This window comes from Melopsittacus undulatus, chromosome 10 (assembly GCF_012275295.1).
Source record: "Melopsittacus undulatus isolate bMelUnd1 chromosome 10, bMelUnd1.mat.Z, whole genome shotgun sequence".
NCBI lineage: Eukaryota > Metazoa > Chordata > Aves > Psittaciformes > Psittaculidae > Melopsittacus > Melopsittacus undulatus.
The window spans coordinates 4,945,092-4,958,118 of record NC_047536.1 but is presented as its reverse complement, the minus strand read 5'-3'; positions in this window follow the sequence as shown (position 1 = coordinate 4,958,118).

Sequence of the window (13,027 nt, the reverse complement as noted above, 5' to 3'; positions counted from 1 at the left end):
AGCAGAACCATTGTGGCAGCACAGGCAGAAGGTGGAGCGGGAAGCAGGGACAGGAAACGGTGCCCTCACATTAGCCCACCCGGGGGTGAATCAGAGCCTGTTCCAACCCTTGATTGAATAAACATGCCCTAATAACAGCTCATAACCTGTAATGTGGCACCCATTAAGTGTGGGTGCCCTGATCCCGGAGCAGATATCGGCACAAAGCATCTTGCCTGCTCTGTACTTGGCAAAGAAACCTCAGGCAGGTGAGAAAACCAGGTGAGAGTCTGCCAGGCTCTGCAGGGCTGAGCCTTGTCCCAGAAGGAGTCAGGCTGGTCCCTACCCTGCCACCAGCACACCCTCCAGCACCAGCATCACTGGGGGAAGGGAGGGAAAAACTGGTCCTGGCCTTTCTTGCCTTTTCTTTCATGCCCATTCTGTTTGACATGAGACAGCATTAAAGACTATGACTCAGTTCTTTGCAATGCAGCTCCTCCATGGCTTCCTGTGTCTTGAGCACTACAACCCCCTGACTGTCCCTGTGTCAGTATTGCCTTTCTAGCTGAATTCCTCTTCTGTGGGGAACACAGGCTCCTCCAGGCTTGCTTCCCCCAGGCAAACCGCCTGTGCTGCTGGAGCATGGGGGGGCTTGTGTGGGCCCCAGGTCTCACAAACACAGGCAGCAGGACATGAAAGCCTGAATCCATGGAGGATGCATGGGGAAAGAGGGGTCACGTTTGGGGAGTGCAATACAGCCCAAACAGAGCCATCCTGAGCAAGAGGAGCTCTGGGTCCTGCCACTGGTGCTCTGGTGCTGCTGCAGGAACCCATGGATGCCTGGCGCTGGTGGGACATGGGGCTTGCTTGCATTTCCCCATAGTGGGCATTCAGAGCAGGTTTGCTCCGTGGGTCTGGTGCAAAGAACATTGTCATGCACTGATAAACTAACAACAGGGTGAGAATCTCCCCTGCATTGTTGTCAGGTTTCAGATCTCCCATGGGTTGGAGCAGAGACAAAGCTCTTCTGGTTTGCTCCTTTTCCATCTCTCATGACTAGGGCTGAGTGGGCAGATCTCTCCAGAGCGAGGCAGGCAGGGAGCTGTGAGCTGCTTTCTAGTTTCATGCTCTTTATGCTGTGATGTGTCCTCCAGGACCTCTTGTTTCCATTTTGTTGGATGAGAGGCAGCGTGTGGCCCATTTCTCCCCTTCAGATCCATTCCCTGAGGTCTCAAGTGGTTACTTGAGCATAGGGAGCTGAAGGGAGCAGCTCCAGCACGCCCAGCTCTTGAGGTGCTGCCTATCCAGAGATCAGAGGACTCAGCCTGTGACAGCCATCCCTGCTCTTTATGGGCACTTTGATGAGTGCTGGTCAAGGAGGGATTGTGTTTGAAGGGTCTTTCTGTAGCGCTGCTCATGCCTCCTTGCTTCAGGGGTCTCTGCAGGCCACTGATGCCCTTCCTACAGCTGCTGGTGGGAAGGTGCCACCTCCACCATCTAGAACCAGGGTTACAGTGTCCAGGATGTTGCAGGCTCAGAGGTATCTCCCCACCATCCTTATCCTGTTATCCCTACACCTCCATCACTGCTGGTGTTGTATCATCTGCCTCCAGTGCAGAACAGGCTGCACTCACAGAGCAAACATCCCTACCCCAGCACCATGACAATGCCTCTGCTGCAGTCCACACTGCAACACCCTGGTCCCACCAGCATAGAATCCTAAACTGGTTTGGGTTGGGAAGGACCTTAAAGCTCATCCATTTCCAACCCCCTGCCTTCCACTAAAGCAGCTTCCACCCCTTCCACTAAAGCAGCTTGCTCCAAGCCCCATACAACCTGCTAGAGATGCCCCCCCCCACATACCAGTATCCCCCCATCCCCTCTGCCATCACCCCCTTGTCCCTGCTGATGCATTCCCCGCTGTCCCTGTGGTTCCGCAGCCACCCTGGGGAGGAGGCAGGGATGGATCCAGCCCCCCCGGGTATTTTCCCATCCTGTCTCCCCAGGAGCTGCACCTCCCACCGTGTCTGCAGGCAGTGGGGAGCTGCCAGCGTGCCTGAGCTGCCTGGGCACCCATCTCCGCTGCGAGGGCTGTGCCACAGAGCCCACGCCGGCAGCACCGGGTCCCGCTGCGGGAATCATTTATATCCCTCATCACAGCGTGCGGTGGGTGCTTGTCTGTGCTCCGGGTGGTTCTGGCTCTCCACGAGCAGGTGGCCCACTGGGGTTTGCTGGCAGCAGGCAGGGGAGGGTATTTTTAGCTCCCCCCCTCCCTCTTGCTGTGGGCGGTATGTGGCATTTTATTTGTTGTTAAAGTAGCTGTAATTAGGGTGGCAGGCTGCTTGCACAGCAGGAGCCGTGGCACCGAGCTGAAACGTGATGAAGGTACCAGCGCTAACCCCTCAAGGCACTGGGGCAGTGGTCCCGCAGGCTCCTCCTGCTTCCATTGCCCAAAGGTCCGGCTGACCCTCCCCATGTCAGAGGGAAGCTGGATTAGAGATGCCAGAGACGCAGGTCCTGCGCTGTAGGTATAAGCACAGCTGAACTTCCCAGGTCACCAATCCATCTGTGTTTACACAGGCATCACCGGCTCAGGCTCTGTGTGAAAGCATTTGGGTGTCCTGCCTCCCGGCATCCCTGGGAGATGCTGTTTATAATCAGGCAAGCGCTGCCTCCTCTTTCCAGCCTCCGTGCCCAGACTGGACCCACTGCTCCTCATGCCAGCCCCTTGGCTCAGCTCCTGGTATTCCCATGACTGCATCCAAGCTCCCTGCCTGCCCGTGCACCTCCTGCACACGTGTCTGGGGAGGAAACACCTTGTGCCTGTGAAATAGTGCCCTGCAGGAGAACACCACCCAGCCTGTTGGGGTAGCTCGGCAAGGGAGCCCTGTGCCTCTCCTAACCCTCTGTAGGCTGCTGGAGCCTCCCTGGCACTCGCTGCATTCCCTGGCATGGGGCAGATCCCTGCTGGAGGCAGCTCCGGGGCACGGGGCCAGCAGCAGCATCACGCTCAAGCAGGGTTCAGTGCATGCGGCTGCTGCATGGCCAGGCTGCGGGGCTGCAGACAGCAGGGAGGGTGAGTTCAGCCTCGGCTCCTCCATGCAGGGGTGGCACACACAACCCGGGCTCCATGGACCGTGCTGCTCCTCCTCCAGCCCTCTCCCCACACCAGACTGCAGGGGCTGATACTGGGAGTGTGCTGAGGTGTGTTTGTGTCAGGGCCAGACTTTCAGAGCCTGGCACCAGCCCAGGTTTGCTGCTGCAGCTCCTTGCGCTGGCATTAGAAACCCAGATCAGAGGCAGGGGGAGCATTCACCGGCGTTCCTGGCTGCCTGAACTGCATGGGAATGGAGCGCAGGGGGGAATACGGAGGCTGGGGAAGCAGGTGCCAAAATAAACCTTGGAGACATCCCCCAGTGATGGATGCTCTGCCCTGGACCCTCTGTCACCCCCATCATGGTAACATGTGTGCTTGCACATACTCTGTGTGCATGAACACACATGTGTGCAAGCTCACAGCTGGCTCCTCTGCAGTGACACAGCTCTAGGGAGTGCCCAGGACCTGTTGCTGCAGCCTCTCCAGAGCCTGCATGGCAGAGAGCAGACAGGAGCTGGCTGACTCACTGCAGGTCCAGACACTGTGGGAGGACTGGTTTCAGGTCCAGGCTCCAGTTTGACCAGTGACAGGCCCCAAGTTGTGCCTATACCACCAGCAAAGGCAGGAATCCAGGTTCAAAGGTGGTGTCTCATAGCAGCATCACTTGTGTGGCTCCACCTGAGAGCCTAGGAAGAACTGAGGGCAGAATTCCAGCCAAACAGTAACACATTTGGCCTCTGCATGTCCAAATGATATCCTCCTATGGGTAGGAGCTCACACCTTCATATGGATCCATGTGTGTTCTTCCTCAGCGGCTCAGCCAACGCTGGTGCCTCAACACCACCAGTGTGTGTATGCACACAGGCATGGTGGGGGCCTGCATGTCCCCAGCAAGCCAGGCTGCATCTCAGGGTAGCAGCCTCAGCAACCAGGGGCAATCATCATTCTGAGGGACCCTTAAGCCTCCTGCCCTTGTTGCAGAATTGGGTCTGCAGCAATACCCCATGGGTGCTGGACCAGCAGGCAGAGAAACCTTCTGGATGCAGGATGCTGCAGTAACCGTGGATACCAGCAAGGTAATTGGTGAGAAAGAAAGAAACCTGCAAAAGGCACCTGCTGCTGAATTCAGCCATCCTGAAGCTCTTTGAGGTAGCGGCTGATTTACACATCAAAAGAGGGAGCTGAGAAAAGCCAGCTCAAAGGTTGCAGCTGAACTGTGCTCAGGTCCTTGCCCAGATGGGTACTGGCCTCTGCAGATGGGGTAGGACGTGCTCCTCCCCGCTTAAACAGCCTCCCTGTTGTTGTCCCTTTATAGGCAGTGATGGAGACACTGGAAGACAAGGTGTGACATTCTCAGGTATCTCCAGAACAGGGCTCTGGATGCTTCTGGAGCAGCCATGGACCCAGATCCTGGGCCTTGGCTATGAGAGGGAATGACCAGTGGGATGGGAGGCACCACTGCAGAGTTTCCATGGGCAGGGATCCCATGAGTGGGGCTGGACAGCCACTGTGTCTGATGCCTTTGCTGCTGCAGTAAGGGTTGTTTTCCTGAGCCTTTTGTCTAGTGCTGTGCAGGCTGTCCCAGGCTTCTTGGAAGAATGGTCAGTGCAATGGGCATCCCCATGCAGGGATCATAGTTATAAGACTCCTGGTTCCTCTCTTGCCCTCCCACCATCCAACGATTTCAACAGAGCTGGCTCCATGTGCACACCCCGAGCAGATCAGGATGGATGGAGTTGGTTTCAGAGCCATGAAGAGAAGCCTTCTGAAGGGTTGGCTGGAACCACCCAGAATTTGCCACCAGGTTTTCAGGCCAAAATATTGCTATCATCCATTTCAGTTACAGCTCCTTCTGCTCATGGAGCTGGGCCTGAAGGAGAACAGGAATAGGGCGCAGAAGGAAAAGGCTCAGAAGCTGTTTCACAAAGGATCCTTGGACCATCTTCATCCTGTCCATGGCTGAGCTGGTGCTTGGTGAGAGCAGAGGCTCAGCTGCAGGCTTAGTGGCTCTGGCTGCAGCACTTCAGGGTGACAACAACTATTTCCATGGTGTTTTCCAGCCTGTCAGTGGGGCAGGCTTGCTCCTGGGGTCCTGCTGAAGGGGACAAGCACCGTGTGGTCCCCATCTGCTAAAACATTGTCCCTTCAGCTGCTGTCCTCCCTGGTTTCCAGGCTGGGCTCCACACATGCTCAGTTTTGGACCTGTCTTGGCTGTGCTCTCAGGAGGCTGCTGACAGCCAGCACCATCCTATTCCAAATACCAGCTCCCAGGATGGCTTCTCTGTCACACTGGATGGGGCCAGGGCGAAGTCAATAGTGCTCACAAGGGATGCTCTTTTCCAAGCTTGCCCAGCAGCCCCAGGCCACAGCATTTTCCAGTCCCCATGGAAGCTGTTTGCCACAAAACCACTGCCTTGTTCTCCTGCAGGGATATGGGATGAGGAACAAAGGCCCAATGCTCAGCCATGTCATGCAGCAGAGAAGAGAGGAGCATCCTGCATCACCCTGAGACCCAATGCAAAGCGAGGAGCCTGCTTAGGAACCAGGGCCAGGCTGGAGATCTGGGCTGCTTCCAGGGAGCAGGGGGACAAAGCTGTGGCCTGGCAAAGCTTGGCCTCGGATGCAGCCCACATCAGCAGCCTGCCTGGAGTCTGTGTATTAGCCGTGAATTAATGTCCTGCAGAGACTGGGAACCGGGATCATGGGGAGATTAAAGAGGCATTACCCCTTTGTTAAAGCTGATGTTTTTGGGATAATCTGGAAGCTTTAGCTAATACATTATTACAGAAACTCCTTCAATCACAGCGGCAGACAGTAAGCAGATTTGGATATTACTGCAGAACTGCGCAGGCCTGATGCTGCTGTTCGTCTCTGCCTGGGCAGCATCATGGCATAACCATGTGTGCATTCTGCCCTGGGAGCTCTGCAGACATCCTGTGTTGTAGAAGAGATCCCTGTCTGGAGATGCTACCTGCACAGTGAAAGGAAGGCTGTGTCCTGGACAAGGTGCTGAAGGCTCCTCTGGAAGCAGCTCTGCAGCCACTCAAGAGGCTTTGTCCATGGAGAGGAGCACTGGGAGCATCCATCCCTGGTACCTGTACCCCCAGACCAAGTGGATGAGGCAGCGCTGGGGCAGTAGGAAGCTGTTGCTGATGGCAGACGTCTCCCAACTCATCGCTGACCTGGACTGTGCTGATGGGGTGAGGTCCTCATCAGCAGACACCATGGCAAGGCCCTGATGGTCCTCAGTGTGCCTCTCTGGCTGAGGATGCGTGACACCTTCTTCCCCTCCTGTGCATCCCTGTGCACCTGCTGCCCAGCCTCACTTTGCCTCCTCATGTGAAGGCACATCATTTATGCATCCTCAAAGCTCATGCACAAGCCCAAGCCCCCTCCCTCAGCAGGGTGGAAAGCCCTTTCTCTTCCCATGGAGGTTCCCATTCAGGCTGTAAGTCTGGTACCAGCCAGAGCTGGGTTTAATCTCAGTCCCTGCTCATGACTTTGCCTCTGATCCTGCCCCTTGGTGATGTGAGTCCCACAAAGCAATCCCAGGGACAGGGTGATTGAAGGTGCCATGGATGGGATCGAAAGAAGGGTGGTTCTCACTGTGACACCTGTGTAGGAGTGGTGGATGGAGATGGAGGAAGATCAAGCCTGGCCCTGCAGAGCTGCAGGGAAGGCAGAGACCCAAATGTGGTAGCATGCAATGTGATGGGACTCAGGCTCGAGCCTGCTTAGCAGTGCTTTGGGAACAACTGGGAAGAGAAACAGGGAAGGTTCATATTGCTCTTATGGCAGATGCATGAGATTGTTTGAGCCAAATGCTGTTGAGAAAATAGATATTAACCTCCAGAGAGCTAACAGAAAGAGAGAAAGCAGCGGGTAAAACGTGGGATGGAAATGGGGAGGCAGGGATGGCTGAGAGCACACACAACAACACAGGGCATGCGTGGGGGAGCCTGCTGGGGATGGGGGCATGGAGAGATGTGATGGAGCTGGGGGAACACATGGCCAAACAGGGAGGCATCCTGAAGGGAAATCCTCATTCAGGAGCCCTGTTCCCAAACTCATCCTCCTCAGGCACGGAAGCAAAAGGCAGAGATGGAGGATTCGAGTCTGCAACACACAAAAGGTAGCAAATCCCCAAGCCCGGATGACACATCTGGAGTCCTCAAAGAGCTGGAAACGAAGTGCCTAAGCTCCCAGCAATAACACACCAATTCACATCCTCCAACTGTTGGACCGGGGGCAGTAAATGCGGGGCCTACATTTTAAAGAAGGCCCCGGGGTGTGCTAGGGATTACAAACCAATAAGCTTTGCTTCAGCACAAGGAAAGGCTGGAAACAATTATGCAGGAACGTAATTAGAAATCTCATTGAGCTGGGGTTCCTGAGCTGCCGTATGCAGCCACTCCAGGCAAGTGCACGTCCCCCGAGCACCTCCTCCTTTCTAGGACACGTTATTCGTAGGTCTGGTACCCCATGGACACACAAGTTGTGTCCGTGCAACAAGAGGCACAGCTCAGAGCCAGGATGGAGCAGAGCTGCCTCCGGAGCTGTGAGCAGACTGCAGGGGCTCAGGGCCAGCAGGAGCCCTATCAGAGGGTTTAGACTATGCCATCCATGCCAACAGCAGCAGGGCAGACCTAGACCAGCCCAGAGCATGAGGCTTTGCCCTTCACTTCCATCTTTATTCCCCCAAGATGCTGTGCCCAGCATGGATGCCCTGAACAAACAAGGAGGAAGGAGCACATTCAGGCACAGAAGGGAACCTGCTGCTCATGTACAGACAAGGAGGATGCTGTGGGACCACTGGAGCAGCTCCATCCCTGGTGTTTCTGCACATCAGGATCCATCCCCTGGCTGAGAATTGGCTTCTGGCACCAGCATCACGGCTCAGGGTTACTGTAGGGAGGGAAGCAGCCATGCAAGAGGTTGTCATGTACTCACATTGTGTATTTTCCTCATTCAGGGTACCTTTTGCACCTCCCCATATCCAGCCACTGATTGTGGGGACACCTCAAGGGAGGTAAATCCTGCAGAGCTCACTCCCATTGCTGAAATCAGCCAAGAGCTAAAATCACCTCATTTCCTTAGAAAACCCAGCTGAAATACAAGGACCATAAAGTGAACACCACAATAACCAAAGAGCCATCAGTCTCCTGCAGCCAGGCAGGGTGTCCCCATGGGCTGCTGTCCCAGCAGGGACTGGGCGTGCTGCCTTGCACTGATGCTGGTCTGGGTTGTGTTTTCAATGCTAACAATAGGATTGCAAAACAAGAATGTATGATGGCATCTGTTGTATCACTTCCTCCCCTCCCACTTTCCTAAATAGGTGGAGGGGCACGGAAAGGCTCACAGGGTTTTAAATACCTGACTCTGAATAAAAAACACACCCAAAACCATCTGAGAAAGACGTTTCTATAACACCTTTTGTGACAAGACCCCTGCAAGGAAGCTCAGCCCCATCAGCAGAGGGCCTGATGCTCAGCGGGTACCTCTTTGCCTGCTCCAGTCCTTTGGAGCTCACTGTGCCCTCAAACCAGCCCCTCTGAGCCCCCATTGTCATAGGATGGGGGTACAGGCAGCAGCTGGCACAGATGAATGTTTCTGCCCCAGGCTTTCCTTGGCAAAGAGAAGAGCAAACACCTCCCTCAAGGGCCTCCCCTGCTGCCTTGTGCCCCGGGCGGTCGTGCACCTTCCTCTAGAGCATTAGCACAGGGCACCGCAGAGACTGCAGGATGCTCCGGGGGGATGCTGGCCTGGAATTCCCCACTGCAGCTTCCCATAGCATATGCCAGGGGCCTGAGGACATGAAATCAGGAGGGACCCCCGCCCTGGCTCTTAACTGTTGAGAAAGTAGGACAGGTCTCCCAGGCGCTCCTGTGCTCCTTCCATCGCTCCCAGCAGCTCTCCAGTTCACTCCTGCCTAACCCTGCCCACTCTTGCTCCACCTATGTAATGCTCCAGCACAGTAATGATCCCCTTTGTGCTGGGCCTCTCTGGTGTCTCACAGGACACTAAAACTGCAGGCATGGAGTCACAGAGAGAAACAGAAGGGCAAGGAAGAAGAACACATTATCCTGCCTGGAAGCTGCCCCTTTGCCCTAGATAAAACTGACACTGCAGGCAGCTCTATAAGGCACTCTGGCATCCCCAAGATGGACAAGGAGGTGCTGAGCACCATGCACATCACTGGTGGACCTGGTGTCCCTGCAGGACTGATGTGGTGGAGCAGTGCTGTTATAACTGCCCTGTCCCCACCTCATCTCCTGTGCCACCCATCATTGGTCCCTCTTGTGCTTTCCTATCTCACAGCTCTCAAATTCGGACACACTCCACTCATTTCCAAAACAAGCCTCTGGGCAGCAGGGTCCAGAGCTGAGCACAGACCCTGGGTACCACATTCATCCCTGCAAGAGGCCCCACCAGGCACAATGCTCACCAACCTCCTGACCCTATTGCAAGCCCTATCCTGAGTGCCTGGAGGTGGCCACCCCAGGGGCTGAGCCTATCCAGGGTCACCCCACACCACCACTGGCCCTGGCAGGGCTCCGGCTCCAGCAGTGCAGCTCCAGCTCCTGTCCTGTGCCAGGCCAGCAGTGACGCAAGTGGCCATGGACTTGTTTGCCTGCCTCTGCTCAGCCCCTCTCTTGCCAGGCTCACAGGCATGTGGGCTGCGGTGCCTCTCGGGGCCCTTGCACTGTGCCAAGGGAGCTTTTCTTATCTTCACAGGGATGAAAACCTTCCCGAAATCAAAGTGCCTGGTGGCTTTGAAGAGTTTCCTCTGGAGATGAAATGAGGCTGTTCACAGGCGTGAGCCATCGCGGCTGAAGCTGCAGCTCCTGGTGGGACAGTGACTGGTGAGCGCTGGACCTGGTCCTGGGGCTACCTCAAGCTGGGCACTTTGGTGACCGCAGAAGGCTTGAGGCCAAAGGAGCCATCCTCCAGGATGACACTTCAGACAAAGCCCACCAACACAAGGCTTTTCTCATTCACTTCCCACTGGCTGTGCATTGGCAATTGTGTGACAGGAAAGGCAGCCAACAGAGGAAGGTGTTAGAGGATTATGTGGAGATGCTATAGATGTTCAAAGGGCACCCTGCTCCATTAGGTGCTGAGCAAACCCTTGAGTCCCCAGGCCCCATCTGGAAGGGGAATACAAATGCAAGGACCAATGCAGCAAATAAGCCTGAAGAAAGCTGGAGGACCCCCCCCCCCCCCCCCCCCCCCCCAGAATGAGTTCCTATGCTCTGAGAGGCTGGATGAATGGAGATGTGGAGGGACTGGACTTGCTGTGGGCTTGGGGACAGGCAGACATGCTTGTGCAATGTGGGACTCACCAGCACAGGCTGTACCTGCCAGCATGCCCTGGGGAGCAGAGAATGCCTGGGAAGCCAGGACACATGTAGATTATTTGTTGTTTGATGTTTTCCCTTTAATGCCTTTGTCCTAAAATAAACACACAGAAGTTCAGAGCCCTGCAAGTTGTGTCTGTGAGCAAGAGGAATGGAAGACTGAGTCAGTTGTTGCTTTGGAGCAATCAATGCTCTCTGTTTACCAGGATGGGCAAAGTTTGGTCTCCCTGGACACATCTTGCTCCTCATGAACCTGCTCTGAAGCTGCCTCACCACAGTCCTGCCACCTTCCCTCTGCCTCCCTGGCCTTGCTGCTTGTGGGGAGAGCACAATGTGGTACCAAGCTGACACACTACTGCATGGACCAGGGGACCTCCTGGCCTTTGTGGACAGAAGGACTTTGTCAAGGGGCAGGAGGGCTGAAGGATCCCAGGGTGCTGGATCCCAGCCTGGGGCAATGATGCTCAGGCAAACGAGCTGCTCTGTGCTCTGTGTCACCGATGTGCCCATCATCCTGGCTCCTGGGCACAAACAGGGAGTGTACAGAGCACAGCGATGCTCACCACATGCATCCCACCCCCAGTATGGCACCCACTGCATCCCAGGTCCAGCTGATCCCTACACCAGCACAGGCACCCTGGCACATTCCCCAGCTCCACATGAAGGTCCCTTTACAAGGATCTCACATTCCAGCCCTCCAGCCCTCTTAGATCAGGCTCATTCTCTCTCTAGGGATACCCCATTTCTGCATGGTGCTGGATCAGGACCATTGTGGCCAACCCTGCTGCTCAGGGCTCCCACTGCTGGGACCTGTGCCCCTGGTGAGAGGGTCTCAGTTGGACTTTTCAGCAGAGCCCAGTTTGTTTGTCACTTGCTCAGCACTGCAATCCACTCCTCTGGATTTTGCCCTGGAACACTGTTGGCTTTAGGATATTGCAAAGCAAACAAAGAGCAGACATAAAGGGACAGACAGTGCCATGCCCTCAGGGCAAACACAACTCTCCAACCGCATCCAAATGACTGCAAAGGCTATGCAGGTCCACCACTGCCATCACCTCCCATCCCAGCCCCTTGCTGGCCCCAGGCCTCTGCCTGTGCTGCTGCCTGAGCTCCCACCAGATACTGCCCATATGGCCTCAGCGCTCCTCCATTCCCAGCCCATCCTGCCCTGGTCTTTCCCATCCATGAGCTCCCAGGGTCAGGGCTGACTGTTCCTGCCCTCCTTGTCCACAGTGATCTTGTTTCTACCCTCCTGATGCTTATGGGATCCCTGTTCTCTACCTCCCTCCTCCTTTGCTGTCTCTATCCACCAACCTTCCCTAGGTCCTCACCCCTCCGTCTGTCCCTGCCATCTCCTGCCACGTCCATGCTGACCCTGAGCTCTCCATCTCCTGCTGTCCATGCTCATGGTATCTCTGACCCCACCATGGCACATGGCCCATGGTGGGTACCCAGCACCCTCCCTGCCGTGATGCCCATCCGTGATGCACCCCCAAGCCCTACAGGAGCATGGGTGGCCAGGGCTCCTTGGGTCTGTGCCCTGTCAGGAGCAGCAGGAGGGGAGCTCAGCCTCTCCCTTCCTCCCTGCACAGAGCAGCTCCTCTCCTGCCCAGCCCAGTCTCTGTGGGCAAGTCAGAGCATGAGCCGAGTTCTGCTGCTGTGTGTCCTGTCCCTGTGTCAGTCACGCTGGGCAGGGCAGGTCTGAGCTGGTCTCCTCTCCCCAGGTTTCCTCCTGCTTCCCTTAGACTGCAGCTCAAAGGGAGGATGCTGTGGAGGGCAGGTCACGGTTGCCCCGACAGCCAACAGCTCCTGCTCTGAGGATGTGGAAACCTCCTTTCAACTGCTCACAGAGACTGTCTCCAGGGCTGGACATCTCCCAGCAGCAGCAGGGGGCTGGATGGAGGTAAGATGACAGGCAGGAGACCATTGGGCCCTAACAAAAGCAGGAAATGGGGATAATTCTCTTCTTGGAGGAGATACGAATAGGAGGTCACCCAAAGGAGGTGAGGCCAGCTTAGAAAGCAGCAGGGATGGGGTAGATGCAGCTGGCTCCTGTGCTTCCAGAGTGCTTCTCTCTTCCTGCTCCTCTCCAGCTTCTCGTCCCTTTATGCCAGCTCTGCCAGACCCTCAGCAGCTCCAGCACAAGCAGGACACAAACCCAACAGTGTTCTGGCCAGGGCATGGCTAAGGCTGCCTGCTCCTGGACCTGCACCATGCCAGTTCAAGGGTGCAGGGGGGGGGGGAAGGCAGCAAAGGGTGCCAAAGGACCCCCATACCTCATGCATAGTGCAGCTGGCTGCTTCCTTCCCAGGAGCCCCCGTGCTAAGCCCCATGAGCAAGAGTTTGAGGCTGTAGGGGAACAAACCGAGTGCCAGAGGCAGGGATGGGAGGGAGGCCACCAAGTCCCTGGCATGGGCATATGGTGCTACCCCTGGGGCTGGCTCACTGCCTGGGGAAGCTGAGCATCCCCACAGGCTTATGATAGTCTTTGAGAAGCTCTTCTCAAGTTGAATCCCACAGTCAGTGTGGGCATTAAGCACCAAAGCTCCACTTGGCAGCAGGGTTTCACATTGGGTGCTCTTGCTGTTTCTGT